Genomic DNA, 18688 nt, shown 5'->3' with positions numbered 1-18688 from the left:
CTCCTTCACATGTGCTGTTTCTTCCTTCTGTAGAGTACACATGTATGATCATACTCTCTTGTGCTCACAGACTAATACAGACGCTCTTGCTTTTGTTTGCAACAAGAACCCCCCTAAAAAACTGGGGTTTTATGCATGAGCAAACTGTCAAACACAAACAACTTGCCCCTCAGGTTTTACACATTAGCTCATCACAGACTTCCTTCCACATATGTAGTTATAAGAACTACCTATCCCTCTCCTACACTGACACACAGAAACTTTCTCTGTTTTACAAGTGTTGATGTGATTGACACATGCAGACTCACAATGCAACACACTGACTTTGTCTTCTCACACACTCACTCTTCTACACTCACCATAGCTTCTATAAAGTCATTATGTTTGTCTAAATATAGATAAAGCTTTACCAATTTAGTGGAGAAACAAAAGGCACATTTCTAACTAATATATATACTCACTGCCTAGGAGGAATAATGTTATGAGTGCATCTGGGTATGATTATATCCCATGCTCATAACCCTCTTATCTAAGTACCTACATATGTATAAGCATATTAATATGCGGGAATGACCTATATGCTGGTACCTGCACCGCATTTTTGATGGGCATGTTTTGCCAGTTCGGGGGATGTCTGTTTTCACCATGGTCTCCAAGCTGACTTTTTCAATCAACATAAAGTTCAGAGTTTGAATTTAAGTGTTTAACAGAGACACACTGTTACTCTGGCCTCCATCTGTATTTAATGTTGTAGACTGATGACTTTGTTTAGTCAAGTCTGAACAAGATCTGTCTAGTGGTGTCTAATCTAAATAAGTCATCTAAGTTCTTTCTACAGAGATGGAAAGGAAAAGACCTGTAGAAGATGATTCGGTACACTAAATATCCCTGAAATATCTTCTTTTTAAAGGAACTCAGATGATTTTATACTTTGCTAAGTTGTCGTGGTTTAGGCCCAGCCAGCAACAAAGCACCACGAGGCCACTCGCTCACTCCTTCCCCACCCTGGTGGGATGGGGAGGAGAAAATGAAACAAAAAGCTGGTGGGTCAACACAAGGACAGGGAGGGATCACTCACCACTTATGGTCACAGGCAAAAGACAGGCTCAACTTGGGGAAAAAACCCCAAATCAATTTAATTCACTACAAATCAAATGAAAACAAGGATATTAGGAAGTAAACCCAAATCTTAGAACACCTTCCCCCCACCCCTCCCTCCTTCCCGGCTCAGCCCCACTCCCGGTTCTCTCTCCCTCCTCCCCCCGGCGGCGCAGGGGGACGGGGAATGGGGGTTGGGGTGGGTTCCTCCCCCCTTGTCTCTGCCGCTCCTTCCTCCTCAGGGGGAGGACTCCTCACTCGGCCCCTGCTCCACCGGGGGGTCCCTCCCGCGGGAGACAGTCCTCCATGAGCTTCCCTGGCGTGGGGCCTTCCCGCAGGCCGCAGTCCTCCAGTCACGGCCTGCTCCAGCGCGGGCTCTCCCAGGGAGCGGCGGCCATCTTGGGGGGCATCCATCCCCCTGCTCCCCCGCTCCTCCTCCCCTCCTTCCTCACTGACCTCGGCGTCCGCAGAGGGGTTCCTCTCACATTCCAGTCCCCTACTCACCGCAGGTTCCCCTCTTAAGTCTGTTCTCCCAGAGGCGCGACCACCATCACTGATGGGCTCAGCCTGGGCCAGCAGTGGGTCCAACTGGGAGCCGGGGAAGCTTCCAGCAGCTTCTCACAGGAGCCACCCCTGTAGCCCCCTCGCCTGCTACAAAACTTCCACCATACAAACCCAAAACGTAAGCATATAAGTTATATGCCTAAAAATAAATCTGGGGCAAAAAGGGTATGCATTTGAATCCTTTTTTGGAGGAAAAGCTAAGAATATTTTCTTCAGGTTAACTTCCAATGTGCAGGATTCTTTCAACAAAGAATGTATCAATTTCCTCTGTTAATAACCTCCCTCAAGCTGTCAAAGGAAGCAATAGCTCCTTAGACCTGGGTCCTCACTTTATTTGCTAGGGCATTGCCTTTTTACTTAGCTGAGTGATAAGCAGCTCTGGATCTCTCTGAACAAATCTATTTTGTTGAAGACCTTCCTATCTTTTGAAGTTCTCTATATTACTACAAGTTTATGTGACAATTCATAGTACAACTGGTCTGGATTATCTCCGGCTTCTAGGGAATATTTAAAACGAAGTGTTACTCTTAGCTCTATCAATATGCTGGGCACCAATTTCTGGAATCACGTCATTCCAGAAAGTTTTTTCATGGAAACCTCTCTTCATCAGACTTTTACTACCTGCAGACCTGTTTTGTTACTATGATCTTAAATAGGATTCCCAGGAGCAAAGAACACAGGTATGAGAAGAAAAATTAATTTTTAAGTCATAGGCCATTTCATACTCTTCTTGGTGTTCATTCAAAGATATGGTAGATAATTCAGTCATGAAGACCAGTCTGTATAGATATTCTTGTCGCAGTCCCCAAAAGTGTAGTGACATTTAAAATGTCTGCCCAATCCTAATGAACTTTGCTGTGGGGAAGGCATGCAGGAAGGATGTCAGACTGTCTACTACCTAATTTTTCTCATATGTCAGTTTTGTCTAAGTTCATGCTTATCACCAGCCATGGTTAAAAAATGATTAATTAATTTGATTCTGTCTGCAGTAAAGGTTAAAGGAAGATTTTAATGTTGAGATGGTTGCAAAAGTAAATCTGATAATTGCACTGATTGCACAACATTAGTGAGGCCTGTTGTCATTAATTTCTTTGAGACCCCTCTCACTGAGGAATGACTCAATCTCCTTCATAACACTCTTGTCAGAGACGATCTCGTTCAGTGGGATGTCACCCAGCACAGGACACAAGCTCCATTCACAAAGTTTCCCCAAATTCTTTTGCTACGCTGCACAAGGATAGACTTCTGTTTGGAGGCTGACAACTGAGCCTGCAGCTTAAAAGTGTGTTTCATCCATTAAATTTAATGGCAATGCTGACAGCCACTACTTCTGTCAGAAGCATGCTTTTCTAAACTGTATTATGGTCACTACATCCCTCAGAGCCCTGCTTACATGCATCAGAACTCTAAATAGGACTTTCTAACATGCAACTTTCTTTCCTCTCAGGGCTGAGTGACCAAAAAATGCCTCTCTGCTTTCTATTATTTCACTCACAACTTCAGTGGCACTCACAGTAATCGGATTTCAAATTTACCTACTTAAAACTAATCATCAAAGCAAGCCAAGGAACCTGTTTACTCACAGAAGTCAGTGGCTATGCAAATATCTTAGCTTGGGCTATTTGTTTGATTCTTACACTCTAATTGAAAGGCTTGGTTTCTCCCATCTCTCTGGTGCATCCTAAGACAATCCACAGTTCAGCTTATCTAGTTGTACCAATTATGTAGTTTAAAGATAATTGCATAAAATCACAGTAGTATCACTCAATTCAATTTCTCCTTAAGAATTTGTAACACATAAACATAACAGGAAACTAAATTAAGTGTGAGGTATTGTGATTGTTTCTCACTGACAGTTTTGGATAGCTTTTCAGTTTTTCAAGGCTTCCCATTGGGTACCTATGTGTCTGGGAGATCCAAATTAATCCAGGGGTCTCAAAACTTTTAAGCTTCTAGTTTTAAGCTAGCCACCTTAGGAGGGCAGAGTATCGATTGCTAAAGTAGAATAGTCCTTTCTGCAGGAAGTGCTGAAATTCGTTGCCTTCAAACCAACATGTAAACTTTTTCTTCTTTTTTTTAAACTCATATTTTCTTCCAAGATGAAGTTGTGAGTTTCAGACAGCATTGGTTTATTCCTTGTGCTTCTGTGCAGCCAAAAAAAGAGGTTTTTCCTAATCATATTCTGTTTTGTAATCTCAGTCTCATCTGTGCATCAAGATAACCTGAGACCACAACATTCTTATGTTAGTTGAGTTTAGAGGTGATGTTCCTTTCATCAGAAAAGTTTTAATCCCTGGAGAATAGGGACTCTATATCTCCCTCACAAATAGTCTAGGCAGAAAGATGGATAACCTTGATAACTGAAAATTCAACCTTGCAAAAATTCATCTGCTGAATAATAAGATGTAATTTGTACATGCACTTGTTAATTCCATTCAAAGCTCTGGCAGTGATGTTTTGGAGGCTTCAGTGCATTTAACTAACCTAAATTGTACATTTCACATTCAAGACTTAAACTGAAACAATAACACATTTAACTAAAATTTAAAATCCAGAAATCTTAGCAGAAAAGCAAAGACTGTCTAATGAAATTATTATTTTTTTTTTATAATTTTTGTTTTTGTTTTTGTTCTCCACTGTTTCTAAAACCCAGTTAGTATAGGTATAAACCCACAATATTTCTTCACTTAGCCTTCCATATTTTTTTCATTTTTAAATCTCAAAAAGTAATTGTTCCTTCTCCTTTGCCTATTTTGCAACTTCTGTCTTTCTTCTTGCCCATTTTGCTCTAATGCACAGCAGAAGGGCTGTGGCTGGAATGACATATAGGGCAAATTTCAGCCTCCATTTCAGCTACAGACTTCTTAACTACCTGGGAACAAGTGATTTCTATTGTGATCCTGACAACCCTAAATTTAAGCACATGGAACAAGCGAAACAGGAGGTTGAGTGCTGGAAGGGTGATTGGTAGATAGTGGTTCATGCTACTTGGTGCTCCTGGTAGGATGGGTTCCTATGTACTGCAAAACTGCAAAATTAGGTGTAGTCCTTCCTGGATATGAAAGCTCACTGAAGGTAAAACAAAACTGGGTCTTTATTAACCATCTTAAGTTGAAAAGAAAGACAGCAGCATCAAATGAACAGAGCAGCTTTGCATCTGGACCCAGTCTTAAGAAACTCTTTGGGTCTGTCCTATGTCAAGCCACCTGAGAGACCCACTGAGTTTTATCTCAACAATTTCTGTTCTGTTTAACATTGTCTAATGCAGATATATCAATGTGCACATATAAAATTTATTTCAAAGGGGTTCTTGCGGTGATCATACCCTCTAAGATCAAATGCTACAAAATCTGAAATGTACTCATTCCTTGAACTGAGGTCGTATTGCTACATTTTCTGGTCCTTTTCATTCTCAAATGTGGGTGGGAGCAGTACTTTAATGGCAAGAAATTAAGGACCATGTGGTATTGGATGTTTCAGATTGCAATATCCTCTAGAGATCTCTTCCTTGATTAGTGACTCCATTGTCTTTAACTGGAAACCCTGCAATCCATTACCTCATCCCATAAAATACTTTGGACCTCTGAGATGCATAAGGAACACGTCCCTTCTCATATTAATTTGCCGCTAGGTAGTAAACCAAAAACGGGGTAAAAAGGAGAATTATAGACACACTTTTTAAATCCACATGAAAGGACACAGTCACTCAGGAGAAGACTTTCAAACTGTTTTCTGTAACTTTCCTTCTGCAGAAGTGAGGCATGTATACATAGGCTCTGTCCATAGCAAATTGATACAGGCAGGAACCTTCAGAGATGCTTCAGCTCACATATCTTAAGGAGCTTTCTTAGGAGGGGATGTCTCCATGGCAAATAGAGAGCCTATATGACCAACTTAGACTCAACATCTAGCATTTACACAGTTAAGTAGGTGAGATGAAACACATAATTGTCTTCTTTGGTTCACCTACAGAAGGTACATACCACCTTATGTATTAACTGATTTGTTATTCCTTTCCTTTTCCAAATATAATTGATGATTGGCATTATTAAAGAATAGTGTTACATTAAAATTAATGGGAGTTTGTCACTGGCATTTGAAAACCTATTATATTTCTGCTCAAATCTGGGTATCTCTTTATCATAAGCTGAGGGCATGTTTACCTCTTGGATTGCTAGGAACCCTTATTAAAAGAGACTACAGTAGGATTCTTTAATGAAGCATGCTCCTTCATATATTATTATTATCATCCTCATCATCATCTTCATCTTTAATGTTACCATTAACGTTATCATAATTTTAGTTTTAACGTTCACACTACAGCAACAAGAATTAAAACACTAAGTCAAGTAATAGCAATAATAATTGTCAAAATAATAACAATGATCTTTGTATATCATAGTAGCAAAGCTGTGAGTAACCACTGACAGCAGTAATTAAAATAATCATGCTATGCTAAAACTTAGAGCTGAACCAAGGCAGTACTAACCAAACTGTCTCTTCTCCAATCCTGGAAGATTTGGATACTGAATGTTTTTAAGTATTAATGCTTTCACCAGGGGAAATACTTGACAGAAGAAGATAAACAAGTGAGCCTTGGTAAGTTTTTGGACACAAGTCAGCAAAGTTAGGGAGATTTGTTCAGTTCTTTGCTAGCTGTGATCACAATTTGTTATCCAAATATCCAAAGTCTGGGTCTGCCATATGAAAGAAACAGGTCACCAAGATTCTAGAGCGCTTTGGTATCCATCAAGATGGATGTCATTGTACAAATGCGATGTATCATTACTATTATTATTGCTGCACATTACAAATAATGTTTGTCTAAAATGTTTTCTGAAAGAGACTGACACTGGTACAATCACTGATGTTCTCTGTAATGGGAAAAACAATTAGTTTTCAGTCATTTGCCTTCCTGGGAGTGCTACATGCTAAATTATATCCCTTGTTCTTCAATGAAGGGGCTCTGTAAGACTTAATATTTCTGTTGCAAGACTTTCAGACAATAAGGGTGGATCCACTCCCCTTGCTTGCTGTCTCCGTCGTTGTTTTTGGAAGCTATAATCACACTGCAAGCATCTAGGTTTGAAAGCACTCTCTGATGATTTTGCAAAGCCCCTGCTGATGTTCTGGGGAGTCAGATATGTGAAACTCAGTGAGAAGCCTCAGGGAATACTGGTGACAATGTGACCTGGATGTCTTTTTAAAAGACTGCCTCTAGCACATCCAGGAATAAGGCCTCATGCAAGAATTACTTGATAAAATTTTTTGGTTTATGTTACATAGGAGGTCAGATTGGATGCTTATTATGGTTTTTTTGAGCCTTAACAAAATATCTCTCTATTTATCTGTGGTCCCTGGCAGCAAGAAATGCCAAGAGGGTATTTTGAGAGAGAAAGCATGAACACAACTATGGTGGAAGAAACATGTACCTATTTCCAAGAAGCACACAAAGTTTAACTACATACCTGAAGTTATGTCTGGAATCTAAATCTCACAGAAGGTCACAAAGTTTCTGTGCTCTGGTGGAAATATTATTCCTGATCTCTAGAGCAGTTACCATTATCTGGGTCCATTTACAGATGAGGTAGCTTTCTTTGCCCCTCTAGTCCAACTGAGAATCCAGGACAGATGGAACAATGTGAAAAAGCCTCATAAACTTCAGTTAGAGTTCCTTTCACCTAAATGTAGGCATGTAAATGTGCTGGCTAATGCTGAACTAATCATCCTAGACTCCCCTTCTAATCACGATATAAAATACATTGCCTGGCCCTGATTATGGTATGGGGGGATGGATTTGGAGGACTGTGTAGGACTTCTTTCCCATGAATAAGAATATTACAACTGTTTAGCAGAGACACAAGAATCTTGATGATTTAAAAGTTCTGTATTCAGAGGAAAAATGACAAAACTTTCTCTAGAAAGGTAGTGTTGTTTCTTCATTTGCTCTTTAAACAAAGTGTATGTCCTGAAGGGATTTTCTGGGTATAAAATGTTGACATAAAGATACTTGACAGATAAAAAGAAGACATTTACATTCATATTCAGATGTTACCTGAACCAAGGGCAGGTCTTTACAGGTCTCTGATAAATCTTACAGTAAAAATAATACTGGGGTGGGGTGGGGGGGAAATGCCTAAACACACTGTGAGACCTTGCACTTAGGTCAAGTTTCAGTATTTTTGGATGTTACTTGCTGGATGTTCTGAGAATTTGCAGGTAAATACTGCAGTGATTAGGTAGGTTAGAGTCACATTTTTGTTTATAGCAACACTTTCAGTTAATCTAAAGAAAATCTGAACACTGAAAAGGTCATGTCTTCTTTACGTCTATCTATATATAAAGCCAAGAATTTATTGTTAGTATAACTGAAATCTTATTAGTATTCTAATTATTAGTTCAGATCTAATTATTACAGAAAAAGAGTAATTTTGTGCAGAAAAAGTTTCAACAATAACGACAATAGAGTTATAATGTTATAAAACACTTAAGTTTTACTTCTTTTCATGGTGTTATGTTAACCCTTTTACTGTTCCTCATGGTCTCAAGGTCACTGGCTTCATTCACTTGTAGTGGGATGTTATGGTAAGTTGTAAGGATCAGGAGTCCTTTGTTGCTTATTACTGTCATCTATATAAAACTATGGTTTTATAACACCTTGGTTAAAAAACTAAACAGTTAAAACTGTACTCAGTTTTAAAAACTAAAGCTCAGTACATCCTACTGGCCTTAGTGGAATTTCCTCTGGTGTATTGGAAAGGGGGAGCATATTTTCTAATAAAACTCTAATCATACACGGTTAATTTGTTTAGAGTGTCTTAGGCACTCTACAGCCTATCCTAGTAGTAGATTAAGCTGGTTATTCAGTGTAAGACAAATATTCAGGCCTGGTTTCTGCTTCAAAGAGCTTACTTTCTAAGTTTAGATACATGACAGGGAAATGAGAAGTGACAAGTGAACAAAAGAAACAGCAGGGGAGAGAGGGAGCACAAAAGGATATGGTTTACAGAATTATCATAGAGTTTCTCGGAGGCATGTTTCATCTCACCTAAATTTAGTCATCAGAGTTATATATCTAGTATTAGCAAACAGAAGACCATTTCCGCATGTGGTCAATGGAGCTAACCGGATGCCTCCAGAAAATGATATAATTTAGAAATTTATTTTAACGTGGATGAATGACTTTCTGGATGTCACTGTCACTCTCCTCCAACAATTGAAAGACCCTTGGCTTCTCCTACTCACCTAGCTTTCAGTTTGTAATGTTTTATATGACATATCTTATGTAGGAAGACCATATGGCTAGCTAAGAAAAGATGATAAAGTAACAAGGCAATGATAAGGAATTACCTTAGTGAAAGATCATGGAGCTTCATCTTGTCCTGTACACCATTTTAGAAGTGTTTTAAAGAATGACACAGATTGATCCTATTCTCCTCTCTTAAGAAACTTAAATTTAGGAGCCTATCAGCAGTGGCTTTTCTATGTTGAGATCCTTCTTGCCTCAGAACAGTGTTCAGTGAGGAAACTCTCACCCAAGCTCAGCCCTTTGCTTTGACAGATTGCATAAGCAGAGTGCCTTGTGCTCCTGAGTAGCAAAGCAATCATGCAACAACGTCATTCAGTAAAAATGTAAAGGCAAGTGTTTTCTCCTAAACACATTAATGTCCAATGGTAACCAGCCCAGAGACCTGGCACAATGTGGATTTTTAGACTTTAGAGGACTCAACAACTCCAAATTTTGTGTACGCTCAGCTGAAGTTTACATATTCAGCTCTTACAAGCTAAGCAGAGTAGGAATGGCATTGCAGAAAACCTTAAAAATTAAGCCTCTGTATCAATCTGTGTTGAATCAAATCTGATTCCAGGGGCTGGGCAGAAGAAAGAGAAAAATCTGACAGATGCCAAAAATGAAATTTCAATTGGGCTCCTAGACCATGTATTAGAAGTAATTACTGGCTTAATATATGGGACTCTTTTACTTTGTATAGACATTTTGACATGAAAAAAATCTTGTTTTCGTCAGGGAGTCTGCAAGATAAGTTATGATTAGGAGGAAAAATATTAGCTGCCTATTCAGACTGCAGCCTTTAAAAAGCAGACATCATACAAGTAATTCAAAACTCTTGGCTGAGATATTCGCTTCTTTTTATTGACTATGTAAGGAGCGCAGACAGTTCTAGGCTCCTGAATGCTGCATAGGAAGATACTTAAGGCCTGAGAGTGTCTGAACCAGAGGGTGAATTAAGTCTTCCCTGTAGGCACCACTATCTTTTCAGTATTCAGAAGGCTACATCTGTTTCCAAGGTTGTATGCCTATTGTGGGGAAAAGAAGAAGACTGGGACTGAAATTGAATTTAGGCAGTCTGGATATGGTCCGTAGTGACTTCAGAATGGAGAAATGTCTTCCAACATAAGGCTTTGATCTATGGCTAAAACATCTTTCTTCTGTAAATGTCACCATTCTTTGGTCTGTAAATACCACCTACATCACGTGTAAGGTTATGTCTTAAAATGGACAGATTTAACGCTCCTTTCTAACACAGGGAGTTTATTATCATCTAAAGGACAACATCTCTCTTTTTTTTTTTTCCTTTTTCTTTATGCTGCAATGAAAAATGTAGGTGTAAAGCAAAACTCTGCCAATAGCCTTTACACATCACATGTAGATGAATTAAAAATAATTGCTGGAAAATTTTACTTGCATACACAGAATTCAGAATGAAACCTGTCCCCTTACACCTCACACCCAAACACCTCCACAAACATGTAGTCTATTCAACAGGAATTATACATGCTGAGATACTACCCTTAGCTTCTCAGAGGTCTTTCTCTATACATTGTGTAAGCACATAGCAGCCTCCACCTTAGGAACTGCATCTAGATATGGGCTGGACAAAAAGCAGACTGATATCCACATCTGCACCCTTATACCTAGACTTTACACACGGTCAGAGACGTTCAGTAAAACATCCATATAAACTTTCCTTCATGTATTGAACATAGACTCACATTACGGAAACATGCTTAAAGAGCTCAAACTATATATCATTTAAAATTTTAAAAAGTGAGAGATTTGTTCCTCTGCAGTTTAGACATTCTAGACAACATGAAAGTATAGAAAGATGGAATGAACTTATTGAAAAGAGAATGGAAGCAATGGATTTATTTTTAGTTTGGATAATATTTCCACAAAGCTTGTGAAAAGAAAAAGTATTTGGTAAGCCAGATATAGCTTTTGCTTGAAAATTTTGGCACATTGAAATGTTAAGAATATGTTTTTAATTTTAAGTAAATGTTGCTTTTTATCCACCTTTTCAACACTTTTCAACAACAAAATTTGAAACAAAGTATTTAGAAATATGGTTTTTATTTGAATAGGCTTTTTGAAAAGGAAAATCCAAAACATTTATATAAAAAAAAAAAAAGGTCTAGATTTTCTCCAAAAAAAGAAATAACAAAATGAGGAAGCTGAAGTGAAATGATGGCAATGCAGTTTACTACTGACAGTCTGAATCCTCTTCTTAACGTATGAGCTCAAAAAGTTCACCAAGGTTTAACCAGCAGGCTTCTCAGCCACACCTCTTGAATAATTATGACCCCTCTTTATTGTTCTTGATTTGCTCTCCTGGATTTTCTTAAAATGTAATTAACGTATCATATCAGATCAACATGGATTAGAATTCTGCTCTTGGAAATTGCTATACCACCCTCAAATCAGCTTCTACTGCATATTTCACTCAATGATCTTATTTCTTTCCATGAATGTGTAGAGAAGTCATGATTTTAAATCCTGCAGGGAACAAAGTACTAAGACATAGGAATATAGGTGGAAATATTCAGATTAAATTGTTTTTCACTTGAAAATGCTGATACATCAAGTTAAAAACCTTGGCGTTATTGTAAAATTTCTTTTGGGCAAATCCTCTTTGTTCCAGACAGAATTTCTGTGGACTTTTATTCTTTGACTTATTAGATCAATTTTCCAAATTTTGGGCTGCTAGAGGTTCTGGATTTGATCCATTTAGTGAGGCATTGAGTAAAAAATAAATAAATAAATAAATATTGCTTTTATTGCTATGGGTTCCAAGAAAAATGCTTGAAATTTGGAAAAAAGTCTGTCTGCACAGATAACCCCTGGATGTTTAGTTCTATTCAGAACTAGAATTTCTACCTCCAGCTCTGCCAATACCTATTTTCTGAGCTTCAGTTCTTTTCTTCTCCATGACTCAAATTTCTCATTTGTAAAACAGGAATAAGTATATTTGCTCTGGTTATACAGAAGATGTAATTACAACTTAATGAAAACTGACAGAATTGCCAATTTCAGCTGCACATGGCTTGAAAGGAGAACTGAAATTGTTAATATCTCATCAAGAAAAAAATCTGGTTTAGATCGTTACGACACATTTGAAACATTTCAATTGACTTTTTATCATTTGTATTATGATGTAGTATGTTATGGAATGGTATTGTATGGTGTGTTATGCAATATTAAAACACAGAAATGGAAAGTAATTTCAGAAGAAAGAGCCAAAAAGAAAGAAATAGCTTATTTCAACAATGTCAAAATGTAGTATTTTGTATTGTGAGAGCTTTTATTCCATTTTTCTTCAGAACAATATTATATTGAATCTGACCCAATTTTGTGAAGTGTTTAATTTCTGAGTGAACTGTGGATACCTGATGGGAATATGGTTTTGTCAAAGACTCTTCTACTTCCTTGAAAAGTGCTGTGAAATTTAAGAGTGAAAAGTGCTATATAAAGACCAAGACTATAATGGGTCTGTTCCCAACCAGGCTAAAAAAGGATGACAGCTCAGATAACTTGCTCATTTCCCTTTACACAGCTATGAAAGTACCAACCACACTCCTGTTTCTTGATCTCTGAAGGAAGGGTGCGAAGATCTGGTCTTGAATCCTGCATCAATTAATACAGAAGAAACATGTGAGCAGCATAAGTAATAGAACCTTCTGAATTACGGCTTTGTGTTTCATGGCTGGACTTTCTGATGTCTTGCAAAGTATGAACATTGATTGCAGTATTTCCTGTTGCTGGGCTTTATTGCTACGGGTTGGAAGAAAACTATTTGAAATTTGGAAAAAAAGTCTCATAGCTCCTCTTTCTCATGTGAGCTCTACTGTGACTATTAAGGAAAGATTTCATTATCTTACCCCTCAGATGATGATAAGAATTAATAAGATGTCTTTTCTTTTTTTCAATCATTATTTTCATGGAACATATTAGAACTTAATAGTTATAAATGTCTTCTCTATTAGTTGTGCACAAAACAAAGTAACAGGTTCACAAGCCGTTGAAGAGGGAACACTTGACACATAGAGGAACAAACAAAGGTGCACACATTGACATAAATACAGAGTGTTTTTTATCAGGTTCATTTACTTAGAAAACCAGGCTGGAACATACACAAAGAAACAATTCTACACGCGGATCATGTTTGATAGATGAGAACATGTGAATTTTCCAAGATCTAGCATGCAAGTTAAAGCAAACCATAGACCAAACTGATACGCAGAGTAAGGTTGAAAGAATAAAACTTTCGCAGTTTAAGTTGCATGAGAAATGTCTGTGTGTGATTGGAATAAGGGGTATTTGGATCAATACTTGAGTGAGAGCCTGGGTCATCTGCAGTAAAGCCATTGCCTGAGCGCTCAAAGTAAACACTTGACTCTGCCAGAATAGGATGTGTATTCTAGGAAGCCAAAGTGTAATCTCACAGGGTGAAGCATCATGAAAAATCCAGTAGTTATGAATGAGTGACACTAGCAAGGATAAAACAACAGGGGACCTCAACCCTCCTGCTTCAGGGCATGCATTGTTTAAGGAAGATGAAAGGCATTTTCACCCCTTTTTCCCTGAAGTATAATACTGAACAATTGGTTCTTCTGGCTGCATGTCAGAGTCTGTTGCTCTCAAGTATCAAACACTGACCATCACTGACGAGAGGGCAGTAGGAGAGTGGGACCCTTGGGTGCTAATTCTTGTTTGCACACAAAAGCAAGACGTGTAGGCAGATGGATGTCTCAGAGCTGGGAAAAAGCTATGTGGCTTCTTCTGAGAGCCAGAGGTTGAGACATGCAGATCCCTGTGCCTCTAGGTTAAATAAAGTTTTGTCATCCTCAGCCTCTGAAGTGATTAAATTTGTCCCAGTATCATTACAAAATGGAATTAGTAGCAATTCATGGAGCCACAGTAGCCTGGGGGTAGTTTCAGCAGATACGGCAACACCACTCTAATAACAAGGGCTGAGAATGACATGTCACAATTACTGTTGGTGCTGCTGTCGATTTACATCAATGCAACAGTTCCATGGCAGCCATCATTCAGTTTTATGCTGATTTCCTGGCAAGCATTTCTGGGTATGTAAATGTTACCAAGGCTTTGGGATGTGCTGGTGGGTCACAGAGAGAGATCCATCATTTTGTAAGGGCAATAATCCACTGAAATTGGACATTAAAAGAAGGTTTTTGACAATCAGCTTTCAAATAGGAGATATGAGGATAGAAGAGAATGACCAAAAAACCAAACACTTTTAAAAGAAAAGTAAACCTGGTTCAAAAGGATTGTGTAATGTTATATTTATAGTGGGAAGAGATAGTACTTGATGATTCTGAGTCCTCTTCAAGTTTCTGTGTTTCTGAGAAGACACGCCACGCTTTCATTTCTGCTTTATTGAAGTGGGTCAGTCATAAACTGACCCTCTTATTTTTTTATTTCCTCTTTTTTTGATGATGGGAAGTATTAGAAATTTAGCAGATCCCCTATGTCTTTTTTTTTTTTTTTTGATGTCCCAAACCATAAAATCCATCAGATTTAGTGTAAGTCACAATAAAATACTTTTTTGATGCAATTCAAGGCCAAGTTCATAGTGAACCTGAAGTGCACTCTAGCTAATCTTTTGGCTTAGATAGAAACAGTACAAACACTGATTTCATTTCCCCAACACAATGTAAACACCCATCCAGTCATTGCAGCAGCTAAGAAACAGGTGAAGATTGTGTTGATAGAGCCAAAAACTGTGGCTGGTATCCATGTCAACAGACAGAAAGATTCCAAAGCTCCAATTAAAATGTATCTAATGCCAACAAAGAAAGAAAAGAAATGAGCATGAAAACTAAAAGGCATCATTTCTTCATTTCCAATGCAATTTGAATTAAAACTAAGCAATACTTTCAATTCTTCCTACCTACCTCTATTCCTGTTTTGTTTCTTCACTCATTTGAAAGTAGATTCTTCCCTTCTGTTAATCTCTGGATTCAATATATCAGTGCAGCATACAGGAGAGCGGAAAAATCTATTAGATATCCCAGGCCTTTTATATCACACTCTGAAGAACAGAATCAAATGTGACCTTTGAAATGTTTGGAGAATTCATTGTGCAGAAGCCATATTCTTCATGTGAAATAGCCTGGAAAACCTACCTCTCTCACAGGAAGTAAATTCTCGCTGAGCAGAATTAAGTGAAATGATCCTTCTTTTGGCAAACTGAATATAGTTCCAGATTGGCCAAGAAACAGAATTGCAGACTTGAGAATTAAAATTGTTCCTTAGCATAGAAACACCAATCTAAAATATTTAATTTTATTTAATTTTATTTAATTTTATTTGGTAATCCAATCTGTACCATTTAACAACCTTCTTACTTCTTCCCTAGCCCAGCTCTAAAATGAAACTTAGTTGGGAGAAGTGTTACAAAAACACAGCAGCTTTAAGATTTTTCCTAAGACCCCGTGTGACCTCTCAAGTCCAATGTTATAATTGTCTGAGCATGTATAGATCTTTTTTTCTTTGCAGCTTTCTTGAGCTGACATAAAGGTTGACAAGCCTGGTGACATAATGGCTATTATTTCAAGTAGTTTCTAAACAATATCATTTTTGTGCCCTTCTGCTTTCAATAAAATTATAGGTTTCTTTATTTTTTATGAAACAATGGCTCTCAGCTCCCGTGCTATATTTCCTGGGCAAATTTCAGATGAGACTGTCATGACTCGCTATTAATGCTATTATCGCTGTTGACGTCAATGGAAGCATTGGCTATGCTGAGGTCTCCATTCATGGTGTCACTTGTGAGGACAGTGTTATAAACACTACCTTGTTATTTAGCCTGCCTGTGTAAACCAAGTAAATAAAAAAATACAAATACAAATACTACGAAATAAAATAAGCTGCTAATTCAAAATACATCCAGATAAATAAGAGCAATATTTATAGAAATGCATTGGTGAGAGATCAGCTGTGAATGTGAACGAGGAGCTGATAAATTCTCATTACCTGCTTGGGGCTGACAACTGAAATGACCTGCTAGGCATCCACTGGAAATTCAATCAGGTACCTGCAAATAGCAGACATCCCCTGCAAAAATCCAACATGTGTAGGGTTTCACTTAGTGTTTAGGTGTTCCATCCCTGTGCAGTCAGGAGTGGAGGAGGCCTGTCAAGATTTCAAGCTTGTCTAAGGCACAAGGAAACTTTAAAGGGCTTGCTTTATCCCTTTTCCTCCCTAGTTCATCCTACTGTAAGGTTTGTATGTCTTAGTTTCTAATAAGGGAATAAAAACTTACCTTTTCTCTTTTTTTGACAAAACTTTGTCTTTAATGTCCTTTAGCACCAGCAAAAAAGAGCTTATGATTATAGGGCAGGAGGATATTGGCTTCACCCACACTATGTTGGCTACACTCACACAAGTCTGCAAATGCCTAAACTGAAGGAGGAGGTGATAACCATGCTGGTGATAGACACAAAGTTTTAGGTGGCCTCAGGAACTTTGTACTGACTGGCTCCACCAATGCTGGAAGAACTGCCTCTCCAGTCACAGCTGTCTTTCTAGCCCTCAACTCATGTTCTGAAAACCCCTGAATTCTCTTACTGAAACTCATTAATATCGTTCTGCCTGGTCCTAAAAATTTACCCCATATTCCCAATAAACTTACTTCTTTCACTGAGATCAAAATTGGTTTGCATCACATATGGGCTAAACCAGACTTCTTTTAGGGAAGAAGGAAAGACTAGTATGGTCTAAGGTCACATCCTTCCAGGGGCTGAGAAGATATCTACAACAATCCCAAAACAATGTTAGGCAGTTCTGAAAAGACAAAGACAGAGGCTGAGCTGACACTTTTGTAATCAAAGAAGTGAAATCAAAGTAGAGAGAGTATTAATGCAACACATACAGCATTTAGGAGAACTGCCCACAAATGTGACCACACTTGTCCAAGGAACATATATATACCAGATTAGATCAAGCTGTTGAAAAGCTCCAGGAATAATCTAGGAAATGCGAACTTATTTTATGAAATTAATTTGATTTGTTTAGATCAGCAAAATGAAGGCAGAGAGGGAATAAACTGTTCCCTGTTAAAGGAATAAACACTATCATAGCAGTTCACTTAATTTTACTAATGTCCTGGTAAACTGAGGTATTTAATACAAATGACTAAACAAAGATAATTCTACTGGAAGTTAAAGAAATTGCTAACCATCGGAGAAGTGTTATTTTGGAATAGCCTTCCAGCAGGAACAGTGAGCACAAATGATCTAGGTAATCAGAAATTTCTTTGCTATTTTTTGCTTGCTGGCTTTTTTTTTTTCCCCCCAAGATTAATTGTGACCAGTTTGTTGATGACATTATATACCTTAGTCTCCTATGACAACAGGCAACTGGATTCTGTGATAGAGATCTCTTTCCATCATGTGTGTTCTTATTCATTATAGTGATATATACCATTACAACAAACAAATAAGAAACCCAAACATCTCCTTGATAGAGTGGATATATGTTTACACATTGTGAAGTAGCTGATACACTCAGAAATTTTGCTGGTGAGACATATCCAAATGTACACAATTAACAACACTGCAGTATCTTCCATCTGATTAAACCAGCTACATATAGCAGAACCCTGAGTTCATTCAGGCAAGCAAAATGGCGCTTATGAATTTTATTTGAATTTTCTGCTCCAGATCCTTACTCTTGAACATATCTTAATAATTTAATTGAACAACAGATTTGTCTGCATAAGACTGTTTGGTAATGCATTCTATTCTACTAAGTAGTCATTAGGCTGCCTGCCCTAATGACTATGATACAGATGTAGAATTCAAGGAACCTGGGTTTTATTCTGTCATTAATTCAATGCACAATTTTTTAACAAGTCACTCTCTTACAATGAGAACTTGCATAACTTTGGGTTATTCTGTGAGGTAGGTGGATGACAGTTGTCATGTGCATCCAGTCACTATTACCCTTGAAAAGTGCCGTTTTCTCTCCATTGAATGTAACAGGAGCATAGACTGCTGGTCAGACTTACACAAGTAACTTTTAGACACTTAAATTAGATCAACAGTTCTAACTGTATATTTCAAAAAGGATATTTGCATTAAGACGCAGTAATTCATCACCTTAAATCCTTTTTTCTAGATTTCATTGTGAATATTGTCTAATTTGGAAAAGAGAGAGAGAGGGAGAGGGAGAGACAGAGAAAGGGAGAAAGAAAGAAAGAAGAAAGAAAGAAGAGAGAAAAAGAATGAAAGAAAGAAAGAAAGAAGAAAGAAAGAAAAAATCAGGAATTGAACCAACCAAAAAAAAAAAAAATCCCTAGGGAAGTCCAAACCAAACAGAGAGTAATACTAAACTCAGGGATTCTAGCTGGACTATCACCCATCAGTTAAAATGAATGAACTAGAACATTACCATCCACAGATATGGTGAAATTTTGATTTTTGGGAGGAGTTCTCACTCTTTTTTTTATACAATAGACAGGTTGATCCATATACAATTTAAAATAAATATTTTAGCTTTAGGTTGCTGTGGCTACTCCAACAGATTTTAATGTTGCCCCTTTCTCTTAGACCTTTTTTATCCTAACATCATTGTCCAGGCTGAACACAATTTACTATGGGATTGCAGACTTGCCATCCTCAGAAGTGGTCCAATCATGCTGCAGCAAGAGGTTTTAATAGTGGTACAATGCTACCTGAGTCATAGTTTCCATACCTTAGTGTCCCA

This window comes from Haliaeetus albicilla, chromosome W (genome assembly GCF_947461875.1).
Source record: "Haliaeetus albicilla chromosome W, bHalAlb1.1, whole genome shotgun sequence".
NCBI classification, from domain to species: Eukaryota; Metazoa; Chordata; class Aves; order Accipitriformes; family Accipitridae; genus Haliaeetus; species Haliaeetus albicilla.
Note: the sequence above shows the minus strand (reverse complement) of the source record.